Genomic DNA, 12,523 nt, shown 5'->3' on the forward strand with positions numbered 1-12,523 from the left:
ACGAGTCACTAATCGTTCTCAGTGGTAACATCTCCATTTGCTAACTCATGGTTGTGTATGTGTTGAGGGCCCCCAGGACAAACTGGACAGGCTTATGTTTTATTGTATCAACGTCATTCGTCTTAACTTACACCCTGACGAAAGCGTAACATGTTGGCTCTCACGTCGCGCCGCTATATCCAATCGTTGAATATTTCGCACCCGTGACCGCACACTTTTTTATCACTCCCCAGTGAAGAATAAAAAAAAACATTATTAAACAATTGCCTTAGTGTAACTGTGACATTATATATTAAGATTATTCGTCGAGACCAAATGTATTTAAGTGCGAATGTGCAATGTTAATGAAAAATGAAATAAAAGACGATGAAAAAAAGTAAAAAAAATTCTATCTCATTCAGAAAATAAAAAATCACCCCTCCATGCTAATCCCAATCCGCTCAATCATTCCTTCAGACCAGAAGAAATGATTGGAGAATCACCATATCATGTTATTAAATTTGAATATAAAAAAATCTCTGACGGATACTCAAAACATCAGTCGGCAATTATCGAAATTACTCTGATTCCAGGGAATGAAAAAAAAAAAAAACCTGACGCGAATAAAATTCCCGACATTTTTGGAAATTCGATATATCAAACCAATTTTTTTTTTATCTATCGGGATATCAGGGGTTCCCTAAAAATTTATGATAAAAAAAAATATTGAGAAGGTGAAAAATATAATAGTAATAATTAAAGGTCAACGCTGAAACTATTGACGAGGGGACGTAGAGTCACATCCAATTATCCGAGCTTAAGAAATGGCGCGAGCATGGTAATTGGTATCTTTCACGAGCTCTCACGAGGAGCATAAGGTAAATCGATCTTCCTGTGAGATGGTACGTTGGACCCATGGGTTTGATAGAATGCCGGATAGCGGCTTTTGCACAAAGACCTCTTCGATTGTGTGCACCCAGCGTTCACTGGGAGTTCTACCAGTCTTGGACAAATTGATACCAGGTAACGCACTTGCTACCACTGGATAACCCTTGAATATTATCTCAGGTCGAGCAAGTGACAATTTCTCTAACCCCCTGCACCCTCCCCATTTTACTCTCTCAAACACAAAACGAAAAATGAAAAGATAAAAAAATAAAATGAATTAATAAAATTCAATAATAAAAAAATTCAAACAGACGAATAATTATGGGAAAGCGATCACGCGGTAAATCTGAGGAGAATAATGCCTTCAACGACTGCTGAAGCAAATTAAAATAAATAAAGAACATCTAGTGTATCTACCCTGCAAAATCCGAGGATGACGTAGTTTTCAACCCTGACTCAACTGATTTTCCCCATAAAATCCGCTACTCTAACGGTTGACGTTAGCAAACACGTGAAAAATATAAGAATAAATAGCCCGCGATACGGATATCTCATCACCGCGTAACCAAAGAAAGATTATAATCTCCGGAAGTCCCGACTCATCATATCCCAGTGAATTTCCCCACCACTCTCATTGTCCGGTTATTCTCCACCACCAGGAGAATGCACCATAGATTACCGAAGTAGACGTCTAACTCACCATGAACATTATTTCTCGGGCCACCAACAATTGTCATAATCACCAAGATAATGGTAATTGCGTCTAATGCACTGGCCAACGATTATTTGTATCTCGCCCAGGTGAATAACATTGTCGCAACACCCAACGATTTACCACCCATGGTCTCTCTGATGAGACATCAACAGCTAGAGCTACAACTTAAATATATATCCCCCCACTGCCCCCCTCCCCCCTAAATTACCCGTGTTTTATTATCACCGACAAATAATCACAATCATCTCGTCATAAACTACCAATCGCTACCGATTTATTATTTTATTCCATCGTAAAGACAACAATAAAAACGACTATTTTTTTTATTAAACAATGGACTGAAATTCCTACCACCGATTTGATCAGACGGTATTTGGAAAATATTTTGATATACCGGGGAAAAAAAATAGTAATCGGAATATTTTTTCCAAATTTTCAAAAAATTTCTGGAAAACTTTTCAGAATTTTTTTTTTAATCGAGAAACAAAGAATTGTATTTTTGAAAATTTTTTCAAAACCTTTTCCAAAAATAAAATTGTTTTGTTATCCGAATTTTTGTTGTTTCACAAAAAAAAATTCTGGAAAGTTTTCCAGAAATCTTTGGAAGATTAAAAAAAAATATTCCGGATATTATTTTTTCCGGGGAAAGTACTCGATGATATATGATCTATAATATTAATTTCCTGGTTAATTTATAATGAGTATGAAATTTTGCAGAGAATGAAAATTTCTCTGGACTTGTCCTACCCGATGGTAACAACATGACAACAATTTTTATTTAATCCAGTGTCTGGACATTCCAGTGAGATTGCCACCGATTTAACGGTACGGTGGGAAGCAAATATTGTAAAGTACCAGCAAATGGTACTTATTCGACAGAAAGTGGCACTAAACACCGATAGAATTGAGTGCACGCGTGCAACACGAGTGACTATAATATAGTCCACACAAACGAATCATCAGAGATGACAAGCAAAAGTGCCAACCGATTTATTCCGCGCTGTCATCCGCAAGGAAACGCTGAATATTATTTTTATCAAAAACCGTTGAAATCACCAGAAACGAGTGTTAATTTGTCTCGATTTTATTCGCCATTCTTACCGCGTCATAATTACGAAATCGTCCCACTTTCGACAGCTCAAGAAAAAAAAAGCCATCCTCCTCCATACCCTCTAAAAAATCACCTAATGATAATTAGAGAGAAGTCGGTGATAAATATAACGACCAGATGGCACGATCATTAATATTTCTCTGAATTGGTATCGGTAATAATCAATCGGCGGGTGTTCAACCATCGGCCAATTTCAGAAGATCTAATATGTATCGAATTCTGATCAGAGGAGCCACTAGAATAATTACAGGAGTCCGATGACTGCCGAAGGCTGACTCAAATCACTGATTCTATGATACGAGAACGAGAGAAGATATCGACTGATCGAATATTCAAAGAATCGCTGATATTTCTCGATGAATTATCAATTTTCACTGGAAAAATATCAATAATTCATTCAGGGATGGAGTTATAATTGAAATAATTATCACAAATTGATTGACTTTACGAAAATACATCGGTATTAGTCTCCCTTCAATTTAATTAGCCCTCGGTTGACTGTTTCGAAATAATAAATCATCGGAATACAATTGAGAATCGCTCGAGGGTGCATTATACGATCCCCTCGTTTTAGTAACGAACCCATCGATTTATCGAGTACAAATTGTTCTATTCCACCAGATTAAAATAATCCGTTAAATTCAGAAGAATTGATTATTCAATTACATTCATAAATCCCCCCATCACCCCAAAAATAACAACAACAATTTAACAATAAAAATTAATATTTTCCCCCAATCTATTTTGTCCACTGAATAAAATAAACCAAAAATGAAATTTTCCGAAAAATGAATTCATGAATGTAATTTTGAAATCGCGAAAAAAAATCCATTTCCCGTAAATCAGCACGTTGTTTCCGGGCGAATAAATTAAAATGAGGAAGTGCAAATAAAATAATCGATGAAAAATCCCGAGGCCAAGAGAAAGAGATAAATGAAAAAAAAAAACCAAAAAATAAAGGTAAAAGAGTAGATGAAAAAATGGAATCGATAAGTGGTCTGAAGCGCGGATAAGGGTCGAGATCGCGGGGCGTAACCGAGGAATCAAACGAGTCAATAACTCGTCCTCGATCTTCCCCCAACAATGATAAATAACCCTCGGTAAATGTGGGTGCAGGGTAAACACATACACCTGGGCGGTGTGGGCGTACGATGACGTCTTCATGAAACCTTTATATTTCTCACTTGTTACAGTTACTCGGGGAGTTATTTTTCCCTATACCCCCCTCCCCCCTTTCCCTCCCACCCCGATCATTGTCTCGGGAAACACAATAAAACGACAGATGACTCGACCCACCGTGTGGTACACCAACAAATGCCGATAAAACTGTACATTTAAACGTAAAATTATAAAAAAAAATCGTCAAAAAATTAAAAGTACGAAAATGTCCGTTATTTTCTCTTCTTCCTCATCCATCTCCTCCGATAATTCAATTTAATCACATGATTATTAATTTTTCATAATGAAAAATCAACAGACATTCTGATTTTATTATTATTATTAATTAATCTGAATGAAATTCGAACGAGTGATTTATTTTTTTGATAAATGGGATTAAAATGGAATTTCGAATGAATTCTTTACAACTCGGAAATATTTGAAAAACTCAATTGAATTCACGAAATTAATAAAAATGAGAAAAATGAGAGAAGAAAAAGAAAAATGGAGCATGTGAAAAGAGAAGACACAGCGTCTGTTATTTTCTCCTCTCGCCCCCCATCAATTTCTTTCAGTTCATTTACAGGGGCCCACTGCGAATGTGGCATCGGGCCCCATGGGCCTCTCGTGAGGCACGAGACAATAATCTCGAGATGGACCCCCGGGGGCCCCCCTTTTACTAGTTTCTCAGTGTGTGCGGGCGCGAGCGCACGCTTCGAAAAATCTCTGTTTTTGTTAAATTTTTATTTTGCCTCCAAAATTTCATTTTCACCGTCGATGCCAAGCCGTCATTGCCCGAAAAAAAAAATACCTAAATTTCTCCCTCAAGGAGTCTATCCGAAAGGATTCTGTCCGTTTTGTTTTTAAAAAATCGCGTGCACAACAAGTGGAATAGAAAATGCCGGGAGGTAACGCCTCCAGTTATGCTAATTTTATTCTAGTCTAGTCGGATTCGCTTGATCACCAGAAAATAGTTGTGCACATTTCACACATGTAACTATTGGTTTTTAACATTTTCCTGGGATTTTTAAAATTCCGGGAATTCGCGAAACAGACGCGCGAAAAAATCAAAATTCTTCCGCATAAATTATTTACAAGAAAAAAATTAATTTTGCCCACCCTCTCAAATTTATCCAGTTAAATAATTTTCATTAATCAATCTCAATGGATTAACTAAAAAAAATTGAAATCAATTATAAAAAAAAAGTAATGATAATAAATAATGAGTAAATGGACTCTATTCTTTTAATTTCACAGAAAAATTATTTTCGCTTGATAAAATCCGAAAAAATGGATTAAATTAAATGAATTTTCAGACTTGACTGAACCCTTTTGGGGAATTTCGTTGAAGCCCGAGTGTTGATGGGCTAATTTCCAAAATCCCGAGGACTTTATGAATGTGGGCGTCACGAGACGTCGAAAATTCAGTGATAGCTCTCTCCCTCTCTATCCTATTTTGTCGCTCGCAATGCATTTACCAGGAATTGGCTGCAGAGAACCAGAATCGAGGAGAGCCGATAACTGCGTCCCCCTGAGCACAACAGAAGAGGTAAATATTTCGAGTTCGCCTTGAGGTGCAATTTGTCCGTGTGTCATTGTTCCCAAAAAATCCCTGGGCATTTCAACCCCTCCAAAAGCCAACAATTCCACGAGCTAAACCGAGTAATACCCCAATTTTTGGGCTATTTAAACAACTTCATAGCTCAAGGGAACTACAAGAATTCCACTCTCCAATTGCTCAACTCCTTTACCACAAATAACATCTCCAATTCACCATAAATAAATAAAATATTCTCCACCTCAAATCCCTCACGAGTCCAAAATTCCCTGAATTTTCCCAAAATTAATTTTAAAAAATCTGCACCGAGTAATTTTAATCAATGATAAATTAAAAATAAATTTTCCCTAAATTAATTTTAAAAAATCTGCACCGAGTAATTTTAATCACTGATAAATTAAAAATAAAAATAATCAATTTCAATTTCCCGCTTTTCCCACTAATCCAATAAAATTTCTAATTAAAATCCACCACCTGATTCGCTCTCCCGACGAAAAAAAAAATCGAGAAATCGAGTAAATCATGTGAATTTAAAATGAAAGGTGTCTCGTCATAATCACGAACAATAATTTCACCTTGGCAATGATCCAGGAAATAAACTGGCTAGTTCAATCGAGCACAGGTACTCAGTCATCCTGAGTACAGACTATCCCGTGGCCACTGGACAAAGATTTCTAATGCCCATCGCCCCTGGTATCCCCGACGTTTCTATTCACCACGATATCACGACATCCACTGGAGATCATAAGTTAACTGCTCCCCCCTCGTCTCCATATCCCATTAAAAGGACACCTCCAGTCCTCGACAAATACTAACTGGACATTTCAACTCAATACAAAAGATATCGAGAGACTAGAAGATAAATTGATGTCACTGACACTGTCACATCCTTCACCTATTCACCACTATTTTCTCCACAAAAAGCAAAAAGAAAAAAACCAATTAACAATAATTGAAAAATAATTCAATAACAATCGACTGACAATTTCCCCTACGAACTAAAAAAAAATTCTGGAGAAATTTCCAGAATTTATTGACTAAATAATCCTACATTTTGTATCTAGAAAAATTCTGCAATTTTATATTCGAAGATGATTTGAAAAATTTGTTTTTAGAAAACCTGGAGTCGGAGTGTTTTTTTCGGCCTGATTACGGAGTTCCGTTTTTCATTGACCGAGAAAGAAAAAAAAAGGAGGAGGGATAAATAAAGCAGCTAAATAAATGGCGCAGAAAGGTAGGAAAAAGAAAAACGCAGAGAAGGGCAACAAAAACCGGAAGGATATTGCGCAAACGGAAGTACACAGCCCAAAGATGGTACTCTCATTGTTTTCTTATTCTTCATTCAAGTGTACACCTGAAGACCACATTGAACAATCGAGTGTACGTTGAGTCTCGAATGAATGAAACGGAAGAGTTAAATTACAAGTATTCGTATACCGAGCCCTCACAAAGTCATGAATATAACAACCCGATATGAAACGTTTGTTGCTATTTTCCCCATTCATAATTCCTAGAGTCAAGGGGTGACCCATCCCCTCGAATTAATCTAAAAATAGACAGGATTTCCCCTATTTTCCTATTCAAACCTTCATTACGTACATGAACTTTGAGTAATAAATGGCGAGTGCACAATGCAACGGGTGAAATACCCATACCCGTACATGATATATGAGCCCCGCCCCCCTTTTCATTTACAAATATATACCTAACGGTTTAATTACCAATCACCATTGGCTATTAACCGAAGAGGGATGTGCTTAATTATTGGGGAGATTTAAGGGACACGAAGTGATCCAGTGATCTATTTCATCAAGATTTCCTTCCGGCGAATATCAATATTTAAAAAATTATATTTCCGCCAATTTGTCCAACGAACGAACGAATAAATATTATCTTACATCCCGGGTTAAAAAAAATTGTAATCGGAATATTTTTTCCAAATTTTTCAAAAATTTCTGGAAAACTTTTCAGAAATTTTTTTTTTTTGAAACAAAAAATAAATCGGTAAACGAAATAATTGTGTTTTTGGGAAATGTTTTGAAAAATTTTTCAAATATAATTTTTTCTTTTAATTATACCGATCTCTTCTAATTTTTTTGATTTTTCAATATTCTCAAAAAATACGCCATCTAAACGATGAAAAAAATTTCCTATTCAAATTTTTGAAAAATTTTTCAAAACCTTTCCCAAAAATAAAATTCTTCTACCATCCAATTTTTTTTTCATAAAAAAAAATTCTGAAAAGTTTTCCCGAAATTTTTTGAAAATTAAAAAAAAATATTCCGATTACAATTTTTTTTATCCAGAAAAATACACATATATGCCACTACTTCCAGAGATTAATGTATTCATCTGTCCCCGGCGATTGCATAAATAAATATATATTTTCTTGAGCATATAAATCAAAATGGCACGACTGAAAAAAAAAACTTCCCTAAAGTCTACTTTTTCCGTGGATAATTCCAATAATGAGCCATCGACAAAATCGCGGAAACCCGCGGAATAAATGTTGAAGGCATAAATTCATCAATTATCACAGTATATTTCGCAAGCTGTACATCAATCCTCAGGACTGATCATTAGGCTTTTGATGGCTAGGGATGGTATATTCAACGAGCTACCACAAACCCCGCACGCTCGTATAATCACGCATTGATTGCTCATAAGGAAATGATAGTCGCGTGAACTTTTTAATTTACAACTTATTAAATTTTTATCCAACTCCCTAACGCCGTGATTCCTAACAACCGTTGACTAACTGTCAGCATGATCCTTACAACCTGTACTCCTTTGTAGCTTCTTGTACCCGGATGATTCATTGATGTACCAAGACACGACTAACGATCACGCCATTTTATTCAACAATATTCTACACGCTTTGACTAAATTAACAATTAAACCCTCCCCTCATCACCCAAAATTACTGTTTTCCAAATAAATAATTATTTCATCACTCCCAAAATTCCACGTGTGTAATAATTTTCTAAATAATTAATCAATTTTTCAATTAAGAATTACGAGAAAAAATCGATTATTACCTCAATTAAAAGATTCATTAACTATTCAGTCGTTAATTTCAGATAATGATTATCCCACAGAAATTACGAGTAATATTAAATTATCTGAGATAAAAAATAAGAAATTCAATTGAATGCACGTGATATTGAGAGAATAAATAGATTTTTTAGTGTTGCGCGGGAATAAAATAGTAAAATTTGAAAATTTGAATAATATTCTGACTGAATTGTTATAAATTTTATGTATCACACCTAAAACTCTGAAATGCACACCCGGTGGTCCCTCAAAATGAATCTGCGGAAATTCTCACACCTCCTCTCTTTATTCACAACAAACAATGACTCCCGGGTAAAACACCGGGGGTAAAAATTATTGAATAACACCGAATGATCCATCGAATCACTTGCACTCTCATTCCAGTAGTTCACGCCCCGTCGTTTCAATCCCATTGATCCTTTTATATATTTTTTCCCATAAAATTCAGGTAGATCTTCAACATCCCCGGACAAAGACAATTCCATGTGAAAAGATACTGTCATTGTTACCCCAGCGTCTTTCAATAACCAAGAATGAAAAGATCAATCAAATCAAGAATCGGTAGAAGAAATAAATCATCTCAATCGATGATCACCGGATATCCGTTTTCGTTTCACTGACGTTTTTTTTTCTCAAAAAAAAAAAAAAAACAAATCCCCCCAAATAATGATTTCCATAATTTTATCGTAAACCCATTAAAAATATTCTGGCAAAAGCTTTTCAATCTCCCATGAATCACCATTTACTGAGAATCCTTTGACGTTTAATTAAGAAGAAATACAACGTAATCCTTCAATTTTCATCATCCACTTGTCCCTAATCCCAAATTAACAAATACCCGATAATAAAGATTTGGCGTAATAATAATTGCCATGAGTGTACAGACCGGAATAACGATAGTAATAATGATGATGACGATAATGATGATGATGATGATGACGACGAGGATGACAACAACCGGTAGCATTATCGCCTTTGGGTGAGGGTAATGCACATGAAACCCACAAAAGAGAGAGAGCACCGATTCCCGGGTGAATAAAATAAAAAGAAGAATCACCAAAAAAAAAAGAACCAAAATCCTCCCTTTTACCGTCACTCACACCAACGATAAAAGATTATAACTCTTTCATTTTCTTTCATTAAACCCAGTAAAAGCCTAGTTACGAGGGAATAAATCGGTGAAGTAGCGACGCACAGTTTCACCGAGCTAATGCTTTTTTTATTTTATCATCTCCATGGGGTTGTACTATACCGATAGGTCAGGAACTCAGTACCATTCACTCGAGAGGTGGCTCATACACCCGTCGCTTCTGGGTGGTAATTAGTTCCAATCCCCGTAATGACGTCGTATATCTCAACAATAATTTTTACACGATCTCCCCAGCGACCCCTCGTCCTCGTTATTTCCCTATTTCACCATAAAAACAAAATTTCAACCGCTAAAAAATTCACCGTCCAACTCCACTCAGAGTGTACCTCATTCAATAAATTTATCAGCAGAAGAAAAAAAAATTGTGAAGATCTCCAAACAAATCGCTTTGCACGTTATAGTTTTTTTTATTCTAGTCTAATTTCTGGATTGATTTTTGAAGAAACCTAGCCAAAGATATGGGAAAAAAAAAAATGATGTTTTATTGGGAATAACGAACGAGTCAGAGTTGACTCTGAGCTGCTACTGCCGGCAATGGTAGACCAGGAGGGGCTCTGATTGCGCGGGATTCTCGCTTTGAAGTCCCACCGACAATTTTTCTTCACCATCTACTCGACTCGTTACCACTCTGGCGACTCACCAGGAATCACCACGTACTCCAGTGTCTCATCGCCACCTCTATCACCGCCTATCACCAACATTTTCCCGTACCCTTTCCATTACCCACCACTTTCAACATCTCCATAACCATCAGCCTAAATATTCAATGAAAATCCCCAATACCATTAAACATTATCAAAATTGCCCAACACTTTCACCTTTAACCCCCAATTCTCCATTCCCACTCATTCCCAATAATCAATCAATCAATCAATAGATGTCTATTAATTAATTCCTCCATAATTAATTAGAATAATCAAATAATTATCATTATTGATATTCCGATAAGAAAAATTGAATAGATGAAAAATCCGATAAATAAAAATCCAGCTTTTACCCAGAGACAAGACAGATCCCGACACTTTCATGAAAAAAACGTGAAGAATTTTGAGATAAAATTCACACATAAAGGAGTAGATTGTATCCAAAGTAACCCTGAAGATATGCCGACACGTGAAAATCTTTCCCAAGCATTTGGAATCGTCGAACACCCCGAACGAGAAATCCGAAAGAGTCGAAAAGGGACTTGAAGCACCAGCACACGGGCAATTACATCGGAGAACAATTATAGGTAGGCACGTCCAACCTCTCAGTGCCATCGTCGGCTTTTTATGTTACCGTGTATTTCCCCCCTCCTCCGTCATCCCGCCAAGATTCCACCGTCAGAAGAACGTGGAAACTGTCTTTATCCCTTGGTAAATCGCAGCTCGCCGCCACTGATCGACATTTATCTTATTTACCCAATTTTTTTATTCCCCATCCCCCCTTCTCTCTCCACCACCTCCCACCACCCCCTCGCAAATTGTAAAATGAACATTTCAATGGGCGTAATCACTCTCAATTCCCACCCCCACCCTGACACTTAATTACGCGACTAATAATTCATTTTTCAGCCCAGTATTAACATTGACCAGTTAAATGTGTAAACACTGGGCCTCAATGCCCATCCCTCTGCAACAAATCAAGTCGACACCTCTGGTAATTTCTTAATGCACCGATAACAACTTAATTCGTGGCTTTGGTGATTCGCCGATCAAACAAAGCGTTAGGGCTCTCTCGTTTGGCCTTTAATAAGCAACGGCAAGTGGTCCGAGGGGACCAGCACTTTTTGGAAGTGCGAGATTTAACAGCAGAGGCCATAGGGCCAACGAGTCATTACCCAGACCCTGGATTCCCTTCAATCGTGTAATCATCTCACATGTGTACTATGTACTTAGTCGTGATAAAGTTGTGGCAAAAATACTAGATACACATTCTCCTCAAGATTTTTTTTTCCCCAAAAAAAGTGCGTCATTTAAAAATTCCGGGGAATTATTGCAAAATTTTTTGGAGCTCAAGAAATTCAGGGAAATTTTGATTTTTGACATTTTTTAAAGGAATGATTAATAAGATTTGTTTACTATCGAGAAAAAAAAATTATATATCGATTTCTCTGAAATTCTGAAAATGACAGGCAGTTTTTTTTTTTTTGCAAAATGTCCCTCAACCCGACCCTCAGTAATAAAAAACACTAGTAAAATGACGTCTGTCGAAGGGTTGCAAAAAATTCCTTTGTCATGCACATAACGAAGGGCCGACGGGCAAGTGCCCTGGCGTGACTATTTCAAAAGCGACAACGACTTGTAAAAAAAATGATATGAAACTAAATAAAACCAATAGAATCGATGCAAAAGAATGAAAAAAAAACGTAAACGTTACAAAGCCGCGGGTGCTGTGAGCTATTACCCCAAGACTTCCACACGCTATACCCGACTTTTTCAATTCTACAATAGCACAAGATTGTTCCTACAATAGATTCAAAGCCCCGAGACAATACGATTGATGCTAACCGCAATGTGAAAAGAGGTGAGGAGACTAAAAAGGTACCGCTGCGACAAAATAGTAATACAAATACGTGTAGACATTATTTTTATAAAAACCCAAATGCTACCCGTGCACATTGAAAAACCGCACAAACGAGACTGAATTATTATCGAAATAAGATGCATTAGACGTGCCAAAAGGTCTACTCGTCATTCAATATACCATTTTACATGTGGTCAGACACTAGTCTCCACTTTGAATTACTCGAATTAAATAAACATAGCTGAGAATGAATAAATTTCCTCATCCAAGACACGCGACACCCAAGCTAGAGATACCTGTTACATCCAATGAATTTATGAAAGACCAAATTATTTTAAAAAAATGAGTGAAAATAATGAAACCTGGAAAGTACTTCTTAGCAGTAGAATGCAATTGAAAAATATA

This window comes from Fopius arisanus, unplaced genomic scaffold, assembly GCF_000806365.1.
Source record: "Fopius arisanus strain USDA-PBARC FA_bdor unplaced genomic scaffold, ASM80636v1 scaffold00041, whole genome shotgun sequence".
NCBI classification, from domain to species: Eukaryota; Metazoa; Arthropoda; class Insecta; order Hymenoptera; family Braconidae; genus Fopius; species Fopius arisanus.